The sequence below is a fragment of the Triticum aestivum genome, chromosome 3B, assembly GCF_018294505.1.
Source record: "Triticum aestivum cultivar Chinese Spring chromosome 3B, IWGSC CS RefSeq v2.1, whole genome shotgun sequence".
NCBI lineage: Eukaryota > Viridiplantae > Streptophyta > Magnoliopsida > Poales > Poaceae > Triticum > Triticum aestivum.
This window is the reverse complement of record NC_057801.1, coordinates 320,770,054-320,780,335: the sequence shown is the minus strand read 5'-3', so window position 1 is coordinate 320,780,335 and position 10,282 is coordinate 320,770,054.

Genomic DNA, 10,282 nt, shown 5'->3' with positions numbered 1-10,282 from the left:
GACCACGATCACATCGACTTTGGAACCGTTTCCCACGCACATCGTCACCTCGTCCTTGGCCAGTGCTCGCTTAATCCGCAGTCCCTGTTTCGAGTTGCAAATATTAGCAACAGAACCAGTATCAAATACCCAGGTGCTACTACGAGCTCTAGTTAGGTACACATCAATAACATGTATATCACATATACCTTTGTTCACTTTGCCATCCTTCTTATCCGCCAAATACTTGGGGCAGTTCCGCTTCCAGTGACCAGTCTGCTTGCAGTAGAAGCACTTAGTTTCAGGCTTAGGTCCAGACTTGGGTTTCTTCTCTTGAGCAGCAACTTGCTTGCTGTTCTTCTTGAAGTTCCCCTTCTTCTTCCCTTTGCCCTTTTTCTTGAAACTAGTGGTCTTGTTGACCATCAACACTTGATGCTCCTTCTTGATTTCTACCTCCGCAGCTTTTAGCATTGCGAAGAGCTCGGGAATAGTCTTGTTCATCCCTTGCATATTATAGTTCATCACAAAGCTCTTGTAGCTTGGTGGCAGTGATTGGAGAATTCTGTCAATGACGCTATCATCCGGAAGATTAACTCCCAGTTGAATCAAGTGATTATTATACCCAGACATTTTGAGTATATGCTCACTAACAGAACTATTCTCCTCCATCTTACAGCTGTAGAACTTATTGGAGACTTCATATCTCTCAATCCAGGCATTTGCTTGAAATATTAACTTCAACTCCTGGAACATCTCATATGCTCCATGACGTTCAAAACGTTGTTGACGACCCGGTTCTAAGCCGTAAAGCATGGCACACTGAACTATAGAGTAGTCATCAGCTTTGCTCTGCCAGACGTTCTTAACATCGTCAGTTGCATCAGCAGCAGGCCTGGCACCCAGCGGTGCTTCCAGGACATAGCTTTTCTGTGCAGCAATGAGGATAATCCTCAGGTTACGGACCCAGTCCGTGTAATTGCTACCATCATCTTTCAACTTTGCTTTCTCAAGGAACGCATTAAAATTCAACGGAACAACAGCACGAGCCATCTATCTACAAACAAACATAGACAAGCAAAATACTATCAGGTACTAAGTTCATGATAAATTTAGGTTCAATTAATCATATTACTTAAGAACTCCCACTTAGACAGACATCTCTCTAGTCATCTAAGTGATCACGTGATCCAAATCAACTAAACCATAACCGATCATCATGTGAGATGGAGTAGTTTTCAATGGTGAACATCACTATGTTGATCATATCTACTATATGATTCACGCTCGACCTTTCGGTCTCCGTGTTCCGAGGCCATATCTGCATATGCTAGGCTCGTCAAGTTTAACCTGAGTATTCCGCGTGTGCAAAACTTTCTTGCACCCGTTGTAGATGGACGTAGAGCTTATCACACCCGATCATCACGTGGTGTCTGGGCACGATGAACTTTGGCAACGGTGCATACTCAGGGAGAACACTTCTTGATAATTTTAGTGAGAGATCATCTTAAAATGCTACCATCAATCAAAGCAAGATAAGATGCATAAAGGATAAACATCACATGCAATCAATATAGGTGATATGATATGGCCATCATCATCTTGTGCTTGTGATCTCCATCTTCGAAGCACCGTCGTGATCACCATCGTCACCGGCGCGACACCTTGATCTCCATCGTAGCATCGTTGTCGTTACGCCATCTATTGCATCTACGACTATCGCTACCGCTTAGTGATAAAGTAAAGCAATTACAGGGCGTTTGCATTTCATACAATAAAGCGACAACCATATGGCTCCTGCCAGTTGCCGATAACTTCAGTTACAAAACATGATCATCTCATACAATAAAATATAGCATCACGTCTTGACAATATCACATACAACATGCCCTGCAAAAACAAGTTAGACGTCCTCTACTTTGTTGTTGCAAGTTTTACGTGGCTGCTACGGGCTTAGCAAGAACCGTTCTTACCTATGCATCAAAAACCACAACGATAGTTTGTGAAGTTGGTGCTGTTTTAACCTTCGCAAGGACCGGGCGTAGCCACACTCGATTCAGCTAAAGTGAGAGAGACAGACACCCGCCGGTCACCTTTAAGCAACGAGTGCTCGTAGCGGTGAAACCAGTCTCGCGTAAGCGTACGCGTAATGTCGGTCCGGGCCACTTCATCTCACAATACCGCTGAACCAAAGTATGACATGCTGGTAAGCAGTATGACTTATATCGCCCACAACTCACTTGTGTTCTACTCGTGCATTATGACATCTACGCATAAAACCAGGCTCGGATGCCACTGTTAGGAAACGTAGTAATTTCAAAAAAATTCCTACGCACACGCAAGATCATGGTGATGGCATAGCAACGAGAGGGGGGAGTGTTCGTCCACGTACCCTCATAGACCGTAAGCGGAAGCGTTATGACAACGCGGTTGATGTAGTCGTACGTCTTCACGATCCGACCGATCTAAGCACCGAACGTACGGCACCTCCGAGTTCAGCACACGTTCAGCTCGATGACGATCCCCGGGCTCCGATCCAGCAAAGCTTCGAGGAAGAGTTTCGTCAGCACGACGGCGTGGTGATGATGATGATGTTCTACCGGCGCAGGGCTTCGCCTAAACTCCGCGATGATATGACCGAGGTGGAATATGGTGGAGGGGGGCACCGCACACGGCTAAGGAACGATCCGTAGATCAACTTGTGTGTCTATGGGGTGCCCCCTGCCCCCGTATATAAAGGAGGGAGGGGGGAGGCCGGCCGGCCCTTGTTGGGCGTGCCAGGAGGAGGAGTCCTCTTCCTAGTAGGAGTAGGACTCCTCCTTTCCTACTCCTCTAGGAGGGGAAGGAAGGGGGAGAGGAGGGGAAGCAAAGAGGGGGGCGCCGCCCCCCTCCTAGTCCAATTCGGACCAGAGGGAGAGGGGGCGCGCGGCCCTTCCTGGCCGCCCCTCTTTCTTCCCACTAAGGCCCATGTCCAATTCGGACCAGAGGGAGAGGGGGGGGGTTCCGGTAACCCTCCGGCACTCCGGTTTTCTCCGAAATCACCCGGAACACTTCCGGTGTCCGAATATAGTCGTCCAATATATCAATATTTATGTCTCGACCATTTCGAGACTCCTCGTCATGTCCGTGATCACATCCGGGACTCTGAATAAACTTCGGTACATCAAAACTTATAAACTCATAATAAAACTGTCATCGTAACGTTAAGCGTGCAGACCCTACGGGTTCGAGAACTATGTAGACATGACCTAGAACTATTCTCGGTCAATAACCAATAGCGGAACCTGGATGCCCATATTGGTTCCTACATATTCTACGAAGATCTTTATCGGTCAAACCGCATAACAACATACGTTGTTCCCTTTGTCATCGGTATGTTACTTGCCCGAGATTTGATCGTCCGGTATCCAATACCTAGTTCAATCTCGTTACCGGCAAGTCTCTTTACTCGTTCTGTAACACATCATCTTATAACTAACTCATTAGTTACAATGCTTGCAAGGCTTAGGTGATGAGTATTACCGAGAGGGCCCAGAGATACCTCTCCGACAATCGAAGTGACAAAATCCTAATCTCGAATTATGCCAACCCAACATGTACCTTCGGAAACACCTGTAGAGCACCTTTATAATCACCCAGTTACGTTGTGACGTTTGGTAGCACACAAAGTGTTCTTCCGGTAAACGGGAGTTGCACAATCTCATAGTTGCAGGAACTTTGTATAAGTCATGAAGAAAGCAATAGCAACATACTAAACGATCAAGTGCTAGGCTAACGGAATGGGTCATGTCAATCACATCATTCTCCTAATGATGTGATCCCATTAATCAAATGACAACACATGTCTATGGTTAGGAAACATAACCATCTTTGATTAATGAGCTAGTCAAGTAGAGGCATACTAGTGACTTTATGTTTGTCTATGTATTCACACATGTATCATGTTTCCGGTTAATACAATTCTAGCATGAATAATAAACATTTATCATGATATGAGGAAATAAATAATAACTTTATTATTGCCTCTAGGGCATATTTCCTTCAGCGGATGTCATGAGACTGCACCTTGGATTGAACAACAATTTGATAATCCGGCAGCATGATGCTCTGTGTCATGTGCTATTTAGGCCAAATAGCAAAACCAAGTTGCCGACAGGCGTCATCCCCCTGTGGAACAACTCCGCCTTGACCGCAATCATTGCCATGATGCCAGAGTGCAATGCACATGGGGTCATTGGAAATCGGGAAGAGCCGTCCGAGGAGCAGGTGCAATAATTCTTTGATACCCTTGTGGAGAGAGCTGTCAGGGAGGAGACAGATCTCATCCGTGACACCACCAACGAGGAGATCACCTACATTGCGAGCAGGCAGAGGAAGCCTAGCTCGCCACGACGACCAGTGATTTTGGTCATTTGGCGACCGAAACTGGCAAAGAGGAAGAAGTATGGATGCCTGAAGAGGATACTGCCGATGAGGATGTGGTTGCCGGGGAGCAGGGAGGTGAGGTTGTGGGGAGTTCCATTGGCAAGGGGACAACCGAAGAGCAACAACATCAAGAACCCCCTGCTCTGCCTAGGAAGCAATGCATTGTTCGCAAGGTTTCTTCTGGCTACCCAGTACGTCCATCCTCTTCAAGGAGTAAAACTGCTGATAAGGGGTAAGCTGGCAAGACGTCATAGCGGTAAGGAGCTCAACAACAACCTGTGCGGTGCACAAGACAGACCACCGTGCCAACAACTTGAGCGTCAAAGCCGTCAAGTGCTATCGTGCCAACAACCGGAGCTGCAAGATCATCTCAATCTGCTACCGCTGCTAAGCGCACAAGAACTCCCATGCCTCCAAGCACAACCACTAAAGCATATGTCGAATTTGACGTTTCTGCTTTTAATGAAGATGAAGCAGAGTAAGAATTTCTTTTTCATACTCCTTAATTCCTGATTTGTTGATCTGACTTGAATTGTTTTGACTTCTACAGAGACGCATAAACCTTGGTGCAGAGGTGGGCGAAGAGGGCGAAAACCTCTATAGGCGACGAGCCCCCGACAAGTAGAATGACTGGTCCAGAGACCATTGTCATCAGTCCCGGGCCCAGTCCTCGGTGCAGCCCTCAGCCCATCCCCCAGTGTGAGTGTAGCGACAAGACCTCAAAGGGTCAAGTCTCTGTGCATCAGTGTCATCCCTGGATCGGTAATGCTGACACGCATAGTGCTCGAGGAATTATAACAGAGTTTCAATCACACACTTATTACATCGAGTCCTCATAATAAGTATGATTACACAAAAATATCATGGATGAAGGCCATCTAAACTCGATAACTGCGGAAACTTTGAAGATAAATGAGTCCATCAACTCCAATGGCATAGATGAGTGCAAAACAATGACCTATCACACCTTATTCGTTGTCTGAGTAGTCTGCAACATGAGACATTGCAACCATGTAGGTTAGCACATTGAATATGCTGGCGCAGTTACACGGTAAAGCAATAAAATGCAGGAACTATATCTACATGCAATATTTGGCTGGTGGAGGCTATAAGTTTATCATTTTGCATGAAGCCAATTTTTCCCTACAACAAAGGAATAAATTTATTTAACTACTCCCAAGTTTCCCATTATTTGAGAAGGTAACCCCAACTCAAATCCCAATTAAAAGTATCATCATTAACCCAATTCAAATTAATTTAAAGTAACATGATGAGATCACATCAATAGATTCAAGTACTAGATACTCAAGATGTCCATAACCAGGGACACGGCTAACCATGATTAGTTTATACACTCTGCAGAGGTTTGCGCACTTTTCTCCACAAGACTCGATCTCCTCCGTTGAATTTCTCGCACTTCATGATGTTTGAGAAACGGATGACCGAGACACAGTCTTTCAGAAGCATTAACTCTTTACTCTGGGTAGACAGTACCACCTACATCCCCTACATCTGCTAGCCTACCACTGAAAGAGGTTACACAACATACTGAACTATGCCAGAGCCCATAAAGGCTTGTGGCTGCACACGGAAGTTTCTAGCATGAATAATCTTATGATCCCTTTGTGCCTGGGTGGCATTCCGTAGGATAATCACATGGGTACTTTAGGATTTCCAAAAATAGGCAACACTGGGTTCCCAAGTGCCTCAACCAATCCACCCAGATGTATATTAAAGTTACCACCTTAATGTTATCCATGATTAAATAACTCTCAAACATCCATGTGTGAATCACGATCCAATCCCCGTCTATGAGCATGGCTAAGCAATAATAAGCATAACGTATATTCCCGGGGTGATCAAAAGGTATTAGGTTCCTACCTCAAGCACTACAACCAAAACCACATGTTCCCAATCCTACTCTTGCAAATATTTGAGGGGCAATACTAATGCATAGTAAAAACTGGGTATAAAGGAGTATGATCAAAGTGTAACTTGCCTTGCTGATGATCTGCAAACTCTAGAGATTCGTAGTAACAAGCTTCACACTTCGGGTAATGTAGCATAGACAAACAATAGCATACATAAGCAATCACTCAAACGGAACACGAGAAAACCGAGAAAAGATCCAAAGCGAACATGAAACAAGCAAACGGCTTAAACTAACAAGAGTTAAAACCTAACAACAATATTAACATGTTAATTAGATCTTAACAGAAGGTACATGTGATTAGCTACGATTTACAAAAAGATTCAACTCAAACGGAGCAACGAAACTCAAAATACGAACGAAACAAGATTGTTTACTAATCTAGACTAAACTCAAATTTTACAGTTCCAAAATCATGTTTAAGTTGGTTAACTGGAAAGAACAGAATGATACAAAGATTTAGGCGCTGGTTTCATCTAATTTGGATAAACGAGTAAAAAGTTATGCTAGTTTAAAGATCATGGGCTAAATAGCGATAGAACTATTCACGGATAGGTCCCCGGCCGAAAATAAACTGAAAAGAAAAATCCTACAGCGAACGTTCGCTATCTGAACATAACAGACGAACAACGCTCGTTATAACAAACGAACGAACGGGCGTTCGTTAAGTAAAGAAACCCTAACGAAAAACCGATCTAATAAAATGAACCGGGCTAAAGCGAAAACAAAACCGGGGTGTTTCGATGGTTTACTGGTTAACGAGAAAACCGGTGGCGGCGGCGGGATCGGACAACGACGTCGGCGGCGAGGTGGCGGGGCGGCAACGCGGGACTAGGCGACAACGGCGCGGGCGTGCGGCGGCGGCGGCGCGGGTGTGCGGTGGCGGCGGCTGCGGGCGGGGTGCGGTGGCGGTGTGGAGGAGAGGCGGCGGGTGGCGGGCTTATAAGAGGGCCTCGGGGGGGGGGGGGGGCTTGGGGAAGGGGCCGGCGCAGGGCGGAGTCCGGCTCGGACTCCTCCTCGGCGTCCGTGCCTCGCACGACGGAGGAAGGCGGCGCGGCGGTTGGGCCGGCCTGCTCGGCTGGGCCTTTAGCCTAGTCGGGCGGGAAGAGATTTATTTTTTTTAAATAATTTCGCTTGAAAGAATAAATCCTAATAAAATATAAAGAAAATTCTAAAAATTCCAAAAACAATTTTCACCGTCTAAATAAAATATTTAGAACAAAGTGAACATTCTGGCCTAAAAATGCAATTTTCAAAAATGCATATTTTTCCAATTCAAATAAAATAGCAAATAAAATACCAATAAAATCATAATTTGATTTTAACATTATTTCTCCAATATTTCTCTTAATTTGAAGAAGTCATATTATCTTCTCTCATTTATTTTTAATATTGGAAATAATTGGAGAGAAAAATAATAAAATCAAAATGGTCCTTTCTTCAAATCTGAAACAAATTCAAATATGAATTTTTGTGAAACCTCCAACTCTCTCCTTGGGTCCTTGAGTTGCTTAAGATTTCTAGGATCTCAACAAAATGCAAGAATCAATCTAATATGCATATGATGATCTATGTATAAATCCAAATTGAAAATTTGGATGTTACAAACCTAGCCCCCTTAAGATGAATCTCGCCCTCAAGATTCGGGTTGGTCAGCGAAAAGGTTTGGGTGGTCTCTACGAAGACCTTCTTCTCGCTCCGAGGTGGCTTACTCCTCGGTATGGTGGCTCCACTGAACTTTGCGAAACTTGATAACCTTGCTGCGAGTAACTCGACTGGAAAACTCGAGAATCTTGACTGGCGTTTCTTCATAGGTCAAATCAGTGTTTAACTGAATTGCTTCCAGTGGCACTGTATCTCTCAGAGGAATATCGACCATCTCTGCGTGGCACTTCTTCAACTGGGAAACGTGAAACACATCATGAACTCTTGATAATCCTTCTGGCAATTCCAGTTTGTATGCAACTTCTCCCATGCGTTCCAAAACTCTGTATGGTCCCATAAAACGTGGTGCTAGCTTTCCCTTGACTCAAAAATGCTTAACTCCTCAAAGCGGGGACACATGAAGATATTCTCTATCACTGACTTCATAAATTATCTCCTTGCGTTTAGTATCCGCATAACTCTTCTGCCTGGACTGGGCTACCTTGAGTCTGTCACGAATCAACTTAACCTTCTCTTCAGAGTCTTTGATCCCACAATAACGGTGTCCTGCACCTCCTTCCGTACAAAGCTTCAAAAGGGGTCATCCTCAAACTGGCTTGATAACTGTTGTTATAAGAAAACTCTGCATATGGCAAATTGTCATCCCAACTAGATCCATAATCTAGCGCACAAGCTGTCAACATGTCTTCCAGAATTTGATTGACTCTCTCCGTTTGTCCATCTGTCTGTGGATGAAAGGCTGTACTAAGCTCTAGCCTGGTACCCAAAGTTTCATGCAACTGATTTCAAAACTTTGAAGTAAACTGGGTTCCTCTATTTGATATAATGGTCCTTGGAACTTCGTGCAGACATACGATCCTGGTCATGTATATCTTGGCTAACTTAGCACTCGTATAGGTGGTCTTCACCGGGATGAAATGAGCTACTTTCGTCAAACGATCGACTACAACCCAGATAGAATCATAGCCTGAACGAGTCCTGGGTAATCCAATAATAAAATCCATGCCAAGTTTATCCCACTTCCATTCGGGTATCGGCAATGGCTGTAGCAATCCTGCTGGCTTCTGATGCTCTGCCTTAACTCTCTGACATACATCACATACTGCTACATACTCGGCTATATCCTTGTTCATCCCTGTCCACCAGAAACTTTCCTTCAAATCAATATACATCTTAGTGTTTCCTGGGTGAATTGAATACGGCGAATCATGTGCCTCCTGCAGAATCAACTTCCCGATCTCGGGGTCGTTAGGCACATATATGCGATCTTCAAACCATAAGGTGCCATGCTCATCCTCATGAAATCCTTTAGCCTTTCCTTTCCTCATTCTTTCCTTTATCTCTGCAATCTCTTTGTTAGTCTTCTGGGCTTCTCTGATCTTACCCATCAAAGTGGACTGAATTTCCAATGCTGCAACATAACCTCTCGGAACTGTCTCTAAACACAGCTCTCAAAGATCATCTGCTAACTCCTTAGGAAATCCTTCGGTTATGAGCGTGTTAACATAACTCTTGCGGCTCAACACATCTGCTACGACATTGGCCTTTCCGGGATGATAGTGCAATTTCATATCATAATCCTTGATAAGATCCAACCATATCCTTTGCCTGAGGTTCAACTCCTTCTACGTGAAGATATATTTCAAACTCTTATGAGCCGTGTATACCTCACAATGGTTTCCGATGAGAAAATGTCTCCATGTCTTCAGCGCATGCACTACGGCTGCTAACTCCAAATCACGTGTAGCATAATTCAGCTCATGAGGTTTAAGCTGTCATGAGGCATATGAAACAACTCTCCCTTCCTGCATAAGTACAGCTCCAAGTCCTCGGCGTGAAGCGTCGCAATATACTTGGTAATCCTTGCGTCGGTCTGGGAGAATCATACTGGGGCTGCAACCAAATGTTTCTTCAACTCCTGAAAACTAGCTTCATAATCCTCAGTCCATTTAAACTTGGTGTCCTTCTTCAATAACTCCATCATGGGCTTTGCAATCCTGGAGAAATTCTCAATGAACCTCTTATAGTAACCTCTGAGTCCAAGAAAACTCCTGATCTCTCCAACTGATGTGGGTGCCACCCATTTAGTAATAAAAGCTACCTTGGTAGGGTCTACTGCTATTCCTTCTCCAAATATAACATGTCCGAGAAATCCAACTTCCTTTAGCCAAAACTCACATTTGCTGAACTTGGCATACAACTATTGTTCTCTGAGCTTCTCAAGAACCAAACGCAAATGCTCGTTATGCTCCTATTTGTTCTTCGAGTAGACCAATATATCATCAA